Source organism: Melanostigma gelatinosum, assembly GCF_949748355.1.
Source record: "Melanostigma gelatinosum genome assembly, chromosome: 13".
Classification (NCBI taxonomy): domain Eukaryota; kingdom Metazoa; phylum Chordata; class Actinopteri; order Perciformes; family Zoarcidae; genus Melanostigma; species Melanostigma gelatinosum.
The window spans coordinates 16,607,776-16,620,275 of NC_136646.1; positions in this window are offsets into that span (position 1 = coordinate 16,607,776).

Here is a 12,500-nt window from a genome sequence, read left to right on the forward strand (position 1 = left end):
GTTATTATTAATGCATTTAGGGATTTCATTAAGTTAACTTCAGATTTTAAATATTTTACATTTACTTAATTTAAATAATGCCACCACAAGAATATAATATCATAATCATTTTAACTAATTTCTCTGCTACATATAAGCTCACTAAACAATCATGACATCATTAAATTATGAATGAGAATCAAACATGACACACACTGGCATTTATAGGGTTAACGACCGCACTGCCGGTTCGGCCCCGTGGCTAACACTAGCGGCTATCGCCTGCACAAACATTTACTTTCAATTGTCCGCTGGGTCTCCTGATGGGCTTGGTGTCTTACCGGCTGCCTCTCTGGCGTTTGTAGATCTGTTTGCACGGGGTTGGATGTTTTTGCGCTAAGCATTGCTTCAGTTTGCGGCTTCAGTTTGCGGCTTCGCTTCACTTCCTTCCTTCCTTATTGATGTTGTGTGCCACCTCATTTATAGTCCGTGCGGCAACTCGGACTGCCGAAAGGTTCCTTTCCGGTTTGCAACATGAGTTCATTAATTATTTCTTTAGTTTGACTTCACACCTCCCACTCGATCTTCGCCTGGAAACGGTGTGAAGATCGACAGCTTCAAAGGCAAACTTGGTTCTCCTTTCCCTGCTGCGTTTGACTTTCTGCCTGTTCCTCTGCAGGTAATAGGACAACGAGCCGCCTGACGTCCCTGTGAAGGACGGTGGCTTGGATCTTTTCCCTCCTGATTTTGGGAATTGACTTGCCTTTCAGAGCTCTCGTGACAGGGACACAGTAGCACGGGAAAACTCTTACATTGACGTCCCTTACAACGCCTTTATCATCTGGGGTCGTGCCGATGACTCTGCCAAGCTTGAACTGCCCTCGTAGCGCATTCTGGTCACACAGCCACACAACATCTCCAATGGCAACATTTCTTTGTTCAGTATGCCATTTGCTTCGGACAAATAAGTTTGGACCTTTTTGCCACTCTGAGTCCTCATCGAGATCTTGATGGCTGGCTCCTCTTGTTATGTCGGCAATGTTTTGTGGGCCAGGAATCCACCAACAATCCTGGACCCTTGTGTTGCTTTGAATCTCCCCGATCCTATTTGCGAAGAATGTTTGATAGCCATAGCTTTCCCGTTGTATTGCACCAAGGATGGTCTGGCTATCAACAAAATGGTACCACCTCTGAATCTGGATTCGGCTGTGCAGTTCAAAGTACTTTTTCAGCCGTGAGGCAAACACTGCTCCACACATTTCTGCTTTGACAGCATCCCCTCCTTGATCCAAAGGAGTAAGTTTTGCTTTGGACTCCACCAGCCGGATGACCGGGCCCTGGTCTGAACTCCATCGGAGGTACATCACTGCTCCATAAGTATGCTCGCTACCGTCAGAGAATGTGATCGCCAGGGGACCATCAGTAAAGCTTGGGGGAGTCAGTGCTCTGGTGAACTTGACTTTGGCAAGTTGGCCGTACTCCTCAAAGAGCTTTATTGCGTCCTCCCTGAGTGCATCTGAGAGCGCAGTATCCCATGAGTCCTTTACAGGTGCACTTCCACCCTTTGCTTCCTGGAATGCCCTACGTACCAGGATAGCTCCCTTCTGCTTGATGGGAGTTACCAGGCCAACTGGATCATACAGCCCTGACACTTGGCTCAGCAGTGCTCGCCGAGTCAGGGGGTTGGGTGTTTGGGCTCATATCTGCTCCTGCAGAAGGTTTTGGCTGAGTCTCATCTTTTTCTTTGAGAAGTTTATTCCCACCATGACATGGAGTTTGTCCTCTTCTACCATGTAGCCAAGGCCGAGTGCTTTATTATCCTCCTCTCGCATCTGGTTTGGTAAGACCATGGTCTTTTCCGCAGCCTTTTCCAGCTTGTCACTGCACTCTTTCCTCCCACTTTGCTCAGAATAAACCCAAGGTTTGAGCTCGAACCCGCCAGCTTTCAGAATCTGTTGCACATTCGCCGTGATGGTTTTCAGCTGGTCTAAGTCATTGTGGGACGTGAGAATGTCATCAACGTAGCTGTCTTCTTGAATAACCTGCCGTTCCTCTTTGAGGTGAGTGAAAGGTGGGAGGTTGGCAGTTTCACGCATTGCAAGCTGTGCGATGCATCCTGCTGGCTTGTCACCGATGTTTACCCTGGTGATTGCATATTCCCCCAGCTCTTCGTCCTCTGAATCACGCCAAAGGAATCTATGCAGGTGCATCTCCTTTTCTTCCAGCCAGACTGAGTTATACATCCCTTTATGTCCCCCAGAGCAGCATGCACTCCACCCCTGAATCTCAGGAGCACTGCACGAATCTGGTTGAGGACATCCGGGCCTTTCATCAGTAGGTCGTTCAGGCTCACACCTCTGAACTTTTGACTACTGTTCCAAACAAGTCTCACAGGGGTTGTGACAGAGTGGGGGTTTGGAGCAATGAGGTGACTCACATACCATACTGGCCCATGCCAGTTGATCACTGTGTCTCTGGATAACTTGGTTGCAGCTTTCCGATCTATCATGTCATGGACTTGAGCAGTATAGGCAACTTTCCATTCAGGTTCTTTGGCCAGTTGCTTTTCCGTCCTGAGGAATGTGGCCTCCACAGTCCTTTTATTGTTCGGCAGGGAGTCTGGGTTCTCTACCCATGGATATCTGGTATGCCAGTGTGGTTCTTTGCTGTGGGCGTCTCCTGTGACGTAGGTGAGACCATCTTTCACCACTTGGAGTCCTCGCTCCTCGGCAAGAGTCATTTCCTTGCCACCCGGCTGACAGTTCCCACAGCGGCAGCCTCCACACTTTGGCTCACATCCTGCGCCGATGCTGTCCCATCTCCACCACTTTAAAAAGTCTTGGTTGATGGCTGAAGTGCTTGATTCACAGAGCTGGATGGTGCCTTGATTATTTGCCAGCGGACCCTCTGGGACCATGCTGGTGAGTTGTTCCTCATATCTTGCAGCCGCTGCTCTCATCGACCTCGCAAAGTGTGTCTTCGACATGTGAGCTGACACGGTGAGTTCTTCAAAGAGTTCAGGATGCGTTCCTCCCACTGTTTTCCCCAGTGGACCGTCCCACAGCACAAGGTCTCCAACAGCTCTGATCCTCTGTGGCGCTAGTTGACCTTCTTTGTGGCTAATGAGCAGACTTATTTCTTTAGGTCTCCGGAGTTCATCCAGCGGTGCATCTGGGAAGAATCTCTGGAGCTCCTTTGGTTCCACATGTTTGTGTATCTCTGCAATGCTGTCCAGTCCATAACACACCAATTGGTGGGCTCTGAGAGTGCCTTTTGGTGTCTTCACTCTGATCTTGAGGAGGTATCGTTTCGTCTCTACACGAACCTCCATGCCCCCAACTCCATGGACGACAAGTGCGACTTCTTCATTTTTGAGGTTTAGCCTGCTTGCAGTCTTGTGGGTTATGTAATTGGTGTCAGAAGCCAAATCGATTAATGTTCCAATTTTCTGCCCAGCGTTTGCTGTGACCTCGACAAGCATCATCAGTACTGGCAGCTCTTGAAGTCCGCTTTCCCCTAAAAGGCTTGGTTGGTCTTTGACAGTATTGAAAGCCCTGGATGCAGTATTGGAAAACACATTTCGGCATTGGTTTGCCAATTCAGGTGAGAGTTTCCCGAAGAAGTCCTCCTGCTCCTCTGTGTACTTCCTCCTGCCTTTATCCCCTTCCGGACCGAACCTGCTCCTCTTCTGACCATCGCTGCTTCTCTTCTGACCATCGCTGCTTTTCTTTGCCTCAGCGTTGGGGCACAGATAGAAGTGATGCTCAGGAGTATCTGCATCCTTGCAGTCCTGGTTTCTGCACAGGAATCCAGGTTTGCACTGTGAGCCATCGCCATGAACCTCCAAACATCTTTTACATGCTCCCAACCTTTTTACTGCAGCTCTCTTCTCTGCTAGTTTCAGCGCTCGGAACTGTCTGCAAAAATAGATCTTCCACTTGTGTTTTACATCACTGCAGACCACACACCCTTCCTGGTCGTTGCTCGATTTGGTTGACTTGGTTCTGGCATATCTTGGCTCCACCTTGGTTTCTCTCTTGCTTGGCTCTTCCTCCATCAGCTCAAGCTGTTCATATATGCTCTCCTAGTCTTTGAGGAATGCCAAGAGACCGTCGAACCGACCTCTTGAAGTCACATCATTCCTCTTGTCAGCTGCATACACAAGCCATTCCTTCTTGAGTGTCTCCGGGAGTTTACTTTCAATGGACTTAGTCACAAGGGGATTTTTTATAGCACCTGTGTCTCCAAGGTCACTCAAATCTTGAAGTGCTTTTTCCACAGTTTTAATTAAGTCGACGATTTTCCGTGGCTGGTGACTTTTGACAGCTGGCATCTTCTGTATCTCCTCCACTATTTCTATGGCAATGGATGTTTGGTTGCCGTAGCGGTTCTCTAGCACACGGAAGATGTCATCAGATGTGTTGTAAGCCGTGAGCCGAAGGTCTCGTGTGATCTTATCCTCCAGGCTGTCTAGTAGCTGGACCTTTTTCACTTCTTTTGAGCCTGTTGGCTCTCCCTGCCTCTGCAGCGCTTCCCAGTCCTTCTTCCACCTGTGAAAATCACGTTTGATGCCACCAAACTTGGGGAGGGCTGTTGGCTTTAGCTTGATGGTTGGTATCCGATAATTAGATGTAGCTCTCACCTGGGCTTGTCTATCAGTATCCTCCTTTATGGTTGCTTGCATGAAGTCAGCCTTTCTGGAGACCATCAAGGGGACGTGAAGTTCGAGCTCTCTCACATGCCTCTGAAGCTCCCCCTGAGCCTCTGGTGGGGCCCACTGCTTCCATCGGCCATGCGTGTCCTTTGCTGTTCCTACCAACCCTTTCAGTTGGTCCAGCATGAATTGATACGCTTCCTGGTTAATGTTTGGTTGCACAGCAGCGACGCGTTCGCATGCTGCCTCTGCTGCTTGTAGTGCTATAGACATTTCCCTACTTCCAAAATTGACCCAAAGAGTCTTCTGGAGCAACCTCTTGACCTCCTTCAGCTTCTCTTGGCACTCATTTGTAGTTTTTTCCAGGTCGGCTTTTTCCTGCTCCGTTAACATGACTTTATCCGTTTCCAGCTCTGCTTCGAGATCTGCAATAAAGCCAGCTTCCAGCTCATCATTTGCCTCCATGACGTTCTCTCCTAGTGCCTTGAGTTTGTTGAAACTGTCTCTGAGCTCTTCTTCAGACATGTCCGTATGTGACCGGGTTATACTGTTGACCAGACGGGAAAACACTCTTTTGGCTGTAGTTCTTTCAAGTTTCAATTGTTCAACTGATTTTCCAGCTTCTTGATTAGCCATGTTTACTTTTATTTTTAAGGTTCCTTAATTGTGAATTTGACAAGTGGAGTTTCCAATGGGGCCTTTACTGTTGCTTATGGTGCTTTATCCTCCACTCTTTTTCCTTTCCAGGATTCCAGGTTTTTTGCTCCTGCTGTTCCAGCTTTAAGCTCCTGTACTTTTTCCTGGCCAGCTTTATGGTACTGGCGGTTTTTCACTGCCAAGTTCTCCCCTTCTTTGTGCAATCTCCACTTGAAGGAGTTGGACATCTACCCAGAGTTGCTGGACTTCACTCAATAACCACACTTTTCTTTTCCTCTTATCTTCTTTTATTTTGTGATTTCAAGGTTTCAGGTAAGTCGGTACTTTGCAAGTAAGCAAGTAGTTTGCAAGCAAGCAGGTAGGTGAAAAACCTTTTGAACCAATAAACAAGAAAAGGGTTGTTTTTACAATGTTCTGGAAAATATACATTTTTAACAATTATTTCCTTTTCCCTCTTAAATTAAACAAAGTGCGACATCAATTCTCCAACTGTTATTATTAATGCATTTAGGGATTTCATTAAGTTAACTTCAGATTTGAAATATTTTACATTTACTTAATTTAAATAATGCCACCACAAGAATATAATATCATAATCATTTTAACTAATTTCTCTGCTACATATAAGCTCACTAAACAATCATGACATCATTAAATTATGAATGAGAATCAAACATGACACACACTGGCATTTATAGGGTTAACGACCGCACTGCCGGTTCGGCCCCGTGGCTAACACTAGCGGCTATCGCCTGCACAAACATTTACTTTCAATTGTCCGCTGGGTCTCCTGATGGGCTTGGTGTCTTACCGGCTGCCTCTCTGGCGTTTGTAGATCTGTTTGCACGGGGTTGGATGTTTTTGCGCTAAGCATTGCTTCAGTTTGCGGCTTCGCTTCACTTCCTTCCTTCCTTATTGATGTTGTGTGCCACCTCATTTATAGTCCGTGCGGCAACTCGGACTGCCGAAAGGGTCCTTTCCGGTTTGCAACAAGAGTTCATTAATTATTTCTTTAGTTTGACTTCACATACATATTAGACAAAGTGAACATCTTTTCTTCTACATAGCTGTCCTCAGTCTCATCTGCTTAACTTGGTCATGGAGGCATCAACATGTAATAGAGATGTTAAATTAACAGTGAAAACTCATCATAGCTTAATTTAACATCAGTATTCATAATTACACTTCATGTTTACTTCTCCTGATCTTTACCTCCTATAACAAGGTCCATGGGGACATCTCAATAAATGAACATGTTATATTATATTATATAAGTGTTATTTACTGCTTTTTTTGTGTTTGTGTTTTTGGCCCAAAAGAGTCTATGAAGAGTCTATGAAGCAGTTTAGCCAATTGCTGATTCAAGATATAAATGAGTGACATACAATTTAGCCAATCAGCGCCCTCAAATAGATTCAGCTTGGGGCCAGAACGATCAGGCCCCCCTCGCTGCGCGTTCTCGTCAGGAGAAGTCTCTACAGGCGAGCGCCAGCGCAAGCACTCCTCCTCCAAGTCCCGTTTGAGAGGAGAACTTCGGCGGAGATTCTGCAGCCAAAGAGCTGATATCAGATACAGCCTGACCTCACAATCAGACAGCAGACTCGCGGGAAAGGGAAGCAGTACAGCAAAGCTTCTGTATAGCTGTACACCAGACAGGTTTGGCTAGCTGCATGACGTCATGTTGATAACGTATTTAGCTTTTTAAAACAACGGGGACGGATCCAGCACGGACAGTTACGGGAGTGAGGGATGAGGAGGTAAGGAAACATGAGAACACCAGGACACACATGAGAACTCCGTCAAGCTACATATTATGCAAAGTGAACATCTTTTCTTCTACATAGTTGTCCTCAGTCTCATCTGCTTAACTTGGTCATGGAGGCATCAACATGTAATAGAGATGTTAAATTAACAGTAAAAACTCATCATAGCTTAATTTAACATCAGTATTCATAATTACACTTCATGTTTACTTCTCCTGATCTTTACCTCCTATAACAAGGTCCATAGGGGCATCTCAATAAATGAACATGTTTTATTATATTATATAAGTGTTATTTACTGATTGTTTTCGTGTTGGAATACATGTTAAGGACAATTATAGCACTGTTTTACTACAGTCTGGATGAAATCAGGAATCATGTGTTTCCATACTCTCTGCACCACACACACACAGTGTGAAATGCATAGCAAGAAAAATGGAAAAAAAACGTACAAAACACCTCAAAGGTTATTGCAGTCTTGCGATTTTTAGGCCCAGATCAATCACATGCGGTCTGATACGACTTGATTTCAAGTTACGACCTCACGTTTGAACATCTTCTGTGACACATAATTGTTGTATTTTTTTCGATGCAAACTGTGATGGCTGGATATCCACATGGTAACACGCTGTTGCTATAACTTGTTTGGCAGGAAAACCGAGACTTTGGTTCACAAGACCTGGACAATGGAGGCGTATCAAATGTACTAAGACCGGACTAAATGTACACTGAGGATTAATGTTTTGCTCACCTATGATTTGAATTGTGTATGATAGTAGATGTAGGTAGAAGTAGTTAAAGTCATCTGCCCAGATGCCACCTTAGTCACCTGCCCAGATGCCAATGAACTCTGAACACCATGAACTTGACCACTATGAACCTTGAACTCTATGAACACTGAACACTGCCTGTTTTAACCACTGCTTTTGGTCTCAGGAACACTTGGACTGTCTCACCTCTTCAGGTTTCCCCACCACAGGGATGCACGTGCCAGCCCTTGGTTTGCTCTAAAGACCGAAGCCAACATCTCGCTCTTCAGACCAAAGGGGGGATGTTGGGGTCTGACCATATGGCTTCAACATGTGCTGTGGACAAAGAGAATCAGGTCTTCACTTTTTCAAGCAAAGGTTTCATCCTGATTTGTAGTTTGATGAGAGCAAACCTCCTCTGAAGGAATTTCACACTAGGGTGTGCATTTCCCCCCGCCCCCCAAAAAAGTATGGTTCCTGAAGTCACCTGAATGCACCGCTGCAATCTCATTGGCCGAGAGCCAAGAGACCCCAGGACCCATGTGGTTCAACCACTGTTCTACAAAACTGCCTGCAGATCACACCTCCTTGCTTTTTCCCTTTGACCTCCGTCGAACAGGGAGCACACAACGCTCTCTTCGCCCTGGGACCCATCCTTGGACATATGAAGACACACCAGCCTCCTACTTCCAGCATGACGCTGGCAACCGAAGGCCACGAGGGAGCCGCGGCCCTCAAACCCTCAAACCCTCATCAAACCCTGTCAGGTCACGAGCCATTTCGCTGGACGAAACAGACAGTGCTCCACTTTGAGTAAGGCTCCCTTACCCCGCTGAGACGAATCCCTTCCACGACCCGTCTCCGCTTCTTTTTCTTTTGTGCACACATACCGGCAGGAGGAAAGACGACTAAGCCTCAATCCTCCACCGATGATTCCCGGTAAGACGCACGGACCACGTCGTCTAAAACCGAAGTAAAATCATCCTCCCTGCAGCGAGGATAGATCATGTCTGCGTTTGCTCCAGAGCCACGCCAACGGACCGAAGCCGCACCAGCAAAAGCCGTGCGACACACAGCGCCCGCTGCAAGGCCGCGCTGCAAGCAGCCCCTGCCCCCCTTCCTGACGAGGAAAAAGGACAACTTCCCCACGAACACTTCAACGTTGCAACGAAGCATCGACAAGTAAGGTTCATGGTATCTGGGCATAGCTTAGCTTAAATTAACTTAAGTTTAATTCAGGCCATTCATTTATATGTTGATATTCCCGTGTTTTTGTGTGTTTAAGTTACTGTCGCGCGATATCGAGGTATTGCGCAACTCCTCGCGGATCAAAAGAACCGCTCTAGGGTGCATTCCCGTATTCTGTTTGTGTTAAGACACTGTCGCATTATACGGAGGTATTTACGCAATCGTTACGGACCAGAGAAGCTCCGTTGCATTGTGTATTAACTGCTATGACTGTTTGCTTGGGATTTATTTAGATTTATTTTCATTTGCTTTATTACACTTTGTGTGGTATTCTCTCCTCATTAAATCAGCTCCGTGAGTGAAGTGTGGAATCTCGGCTATCGTACATAACTGCCGGCAGTTCTACCGACAACGGCACTTTGTGTACGATACGGCCGGCGATCCCCATTCTCACTACAACGCGGACCGCACGCAGAAGGTTGATTCATGACCCCCACCTTTGCTCTCTTTCTTGCCTCTCCCCTAACACACACAGCTCCTATCTCTGCCCCTGGGGGAAACCCCGTTCAAACGATCGCCTCACAACACACGTGTGCATCGGCACACGTGATTACATACAGCAGTCTCACCGCCATTTTGTCCGAGTCACTCGACTCCGCCATCTGGTGGTAGTTTAGCTGTAGTATCTTAAGGCCCCTCCCCTTTTGGCCCGCGTCACTCGACGCCGCCATCTTTGTAGTGTTTAGCTGTAGCTTTAAGACTCCCCTTCCTTTTCACCCACAGACCCACACACATGCACACACACACACACACACACACACACACACACACACACACACACACACACACACACTGATATACACCCTCACCCATTTTATTCCTTTCTTTAGGTATTAGGCATATAAAATTGTATGATAACGTTTATTGGTTGCAATATTAATTGATTTGATCATTTACTATTTTGATTTAATAAACTCTGTTATACTTTAAGGAGCAGTCGTCTGTGATTACTTCTGCATATGTATTTGATAAACCTGTATGTAGTAGTCTGTGCTCGAATTCAAAACCTTCACTGTCACTGAATATATAGTCATACGCAGACAATTGACATTATGAGTGACTACTAATTATGAGACTTAGTTTTATCGTTTGGTTATTGGTCCCTGTTCGCAGGGTGGTGCCCCGTTGTTATTAATAATCATTAATAATTGTTACATACATTAATAATTCTATTGATGTCAAGAATTCAGTTTCTTAAATGCTGATAACCCAAACACGCTCCTTTACGTTCCCAACAGTGTTTTTAGATCTTTTTTTCCGATGTTACTATGGTATACTGAAGTATACTTACAAGCATTTCATAAGTGTCAATGGCTTGTATTGACAATTACATTAAGTTGACTCAAAGAGTCAATATTTGCAGTGTTGACCCTTCTTTTTCAAGACCTCTGCAATTCGCCCTGGCATGCTGTCAATTAACTTCTGGGCCACATCCTGACTGATGGCAGCCCATTCTTGTACAATCAATGCTTGGAGTTTGCGGGTTTTTATTTGTCCACTCGCCTCTTGAGGATTGACCACAAGTTCTCAATGGGATTAAGGTCTGGGGAGTTTCCTGGCCATGGACCCACAATTTCGATGTTTTGTTCCCCGAGCCACTTAGTTATCACTTTTGCCTAATGGCTTGATAATATCAAATCCAGTTTTTTATACATTACTGTTCAAAAGTTTGGAATTAACTGCCACAGAAGCTCGATCCACTACAGTCAGATGGCTGAGAGGACAACTCTATATCTTTTAATCGTCTTTTGTGCCTCAAGGTTTTAGAAGATCCTCGTTACAAATAGATGTAACTTTGTATCAAGGGTTTTACAAAAACAAGTCATGTTTGTGTACATGGAGCACAAAACGCTGTACAATGGTTAAATCAGACAACTGAAAGTGCAGAAAGAGACAAAGATACTTCTAAGAATTAGGAATAAGAAAAACAAATAAAAAAATCAACGGTTATTGGTAACATACATTGAAGCTTAGCAACAAAGACAGACTTTCAATCATATAAATAGGAACAGATTCCTGTTTCACTGTCTAGTGCACAATAATGCCTAAACAAGCTGAAATTTACAGGTGTGTTACTTTATCAAAGGTATTCTTAAAAATCAGAAATAGGTAAGTGGAAATGTAGCACTATTGGAATTTGAGCAGGGACTATCAGCTGGCCTTACAAATCCTGTTCAATCTAACTACAAGGAGACGGCAGAGGGCCCTAAGACTAAATTACATTTTAAATCATATACACTTTGGAAGGCAAAGACTATTCTAAATGTAAATAATATTATTTGTCTGAATTATATTGTTTTTATCTATGTTAAAATACCAAAATAACAGATTGTTCCACACTTTTGAACAATACAGTATACAGACGATTTGGTATCGCTTACCTCAAACAGAGTGCTGTGGAGTGACTTAAGGTTCAGCTGCAGCAAATTGCCAAACACAGGCAGTGGTCTGGGTCCTGGAGGCTCCTTTCTCTGATGGTCAACGTTTGGGAAAAATACATACAAGACGAGTAGGATCCCAACAGTGCCCAGTAGAATGGTTGTACTGGGTGACTGCAGAAAAAGGCTTTCCATGACCGCCAGTAAGCCACACATTCAACAAAGTCAGAGACAATATTGTTGTGTTCTATGTTGTGTGAGTATTGTGAAGCCCTGCCCCAATTTGACCTGACACTGTAGCCTGCGACAGTATGTGTATGAATGTGTTTTTTTCAGACCGAGAACAAGTACTTACTTTTGAGTACATAAATAAAGGGCTGAATCTGGGTCACGCTACGAGCCAGATGGCATGGAACAGGATGTCCCTCGACATGTCCAAACAAGATGACAAGATGACATGTCCAAACCTTATCCTGTCCTGATAGCAGGGCACAGACAAACATTCACGCTCTAATTTTGAGTCTCCAAATAACCTAAGCTGGACTGTGGGAGGAAGCTGGAGAACGAGGAGAACGGACCTGGGCCCCTCTTGCTGTGAGGTGACAGTGTTAGCCACTACGCCACGTGCAGCCCCTAGACATGTTGTCAGCAGAAAAATCTTGGGTTTGTGTTATGTTCGGAGACTCTTGTTGTACTTTCATTCCAAACAACACAGCTCATTCACCAAAGCACTCTCTCAACTCCAAACCATGGCTACAGAACTCAAAGACAATGCTGGTCACATGTGGACAGGAGATTGGTTTGAAAAATGATTCGGCCGACAGGATGAATTTCTCACTTAAATTGGTGTTATGGTGGTTTTCTGTTTAGCTGTCATTGCCCTATTTGGTTGTTGCATCATTCCATGTGTCAGAAAGCTGATAAGATCCATAACACAGAGTGTTTCCCAATATGTAAGGTCCTATGTGCTCAATACAAGTTAGCAAGAAGAAGCATTACGGTTGACGAGCAACTGACCAAATCATAATTTAAAAGCAGTTTTAATGGATTTTTCCCCTTTATCAAGTCCTAC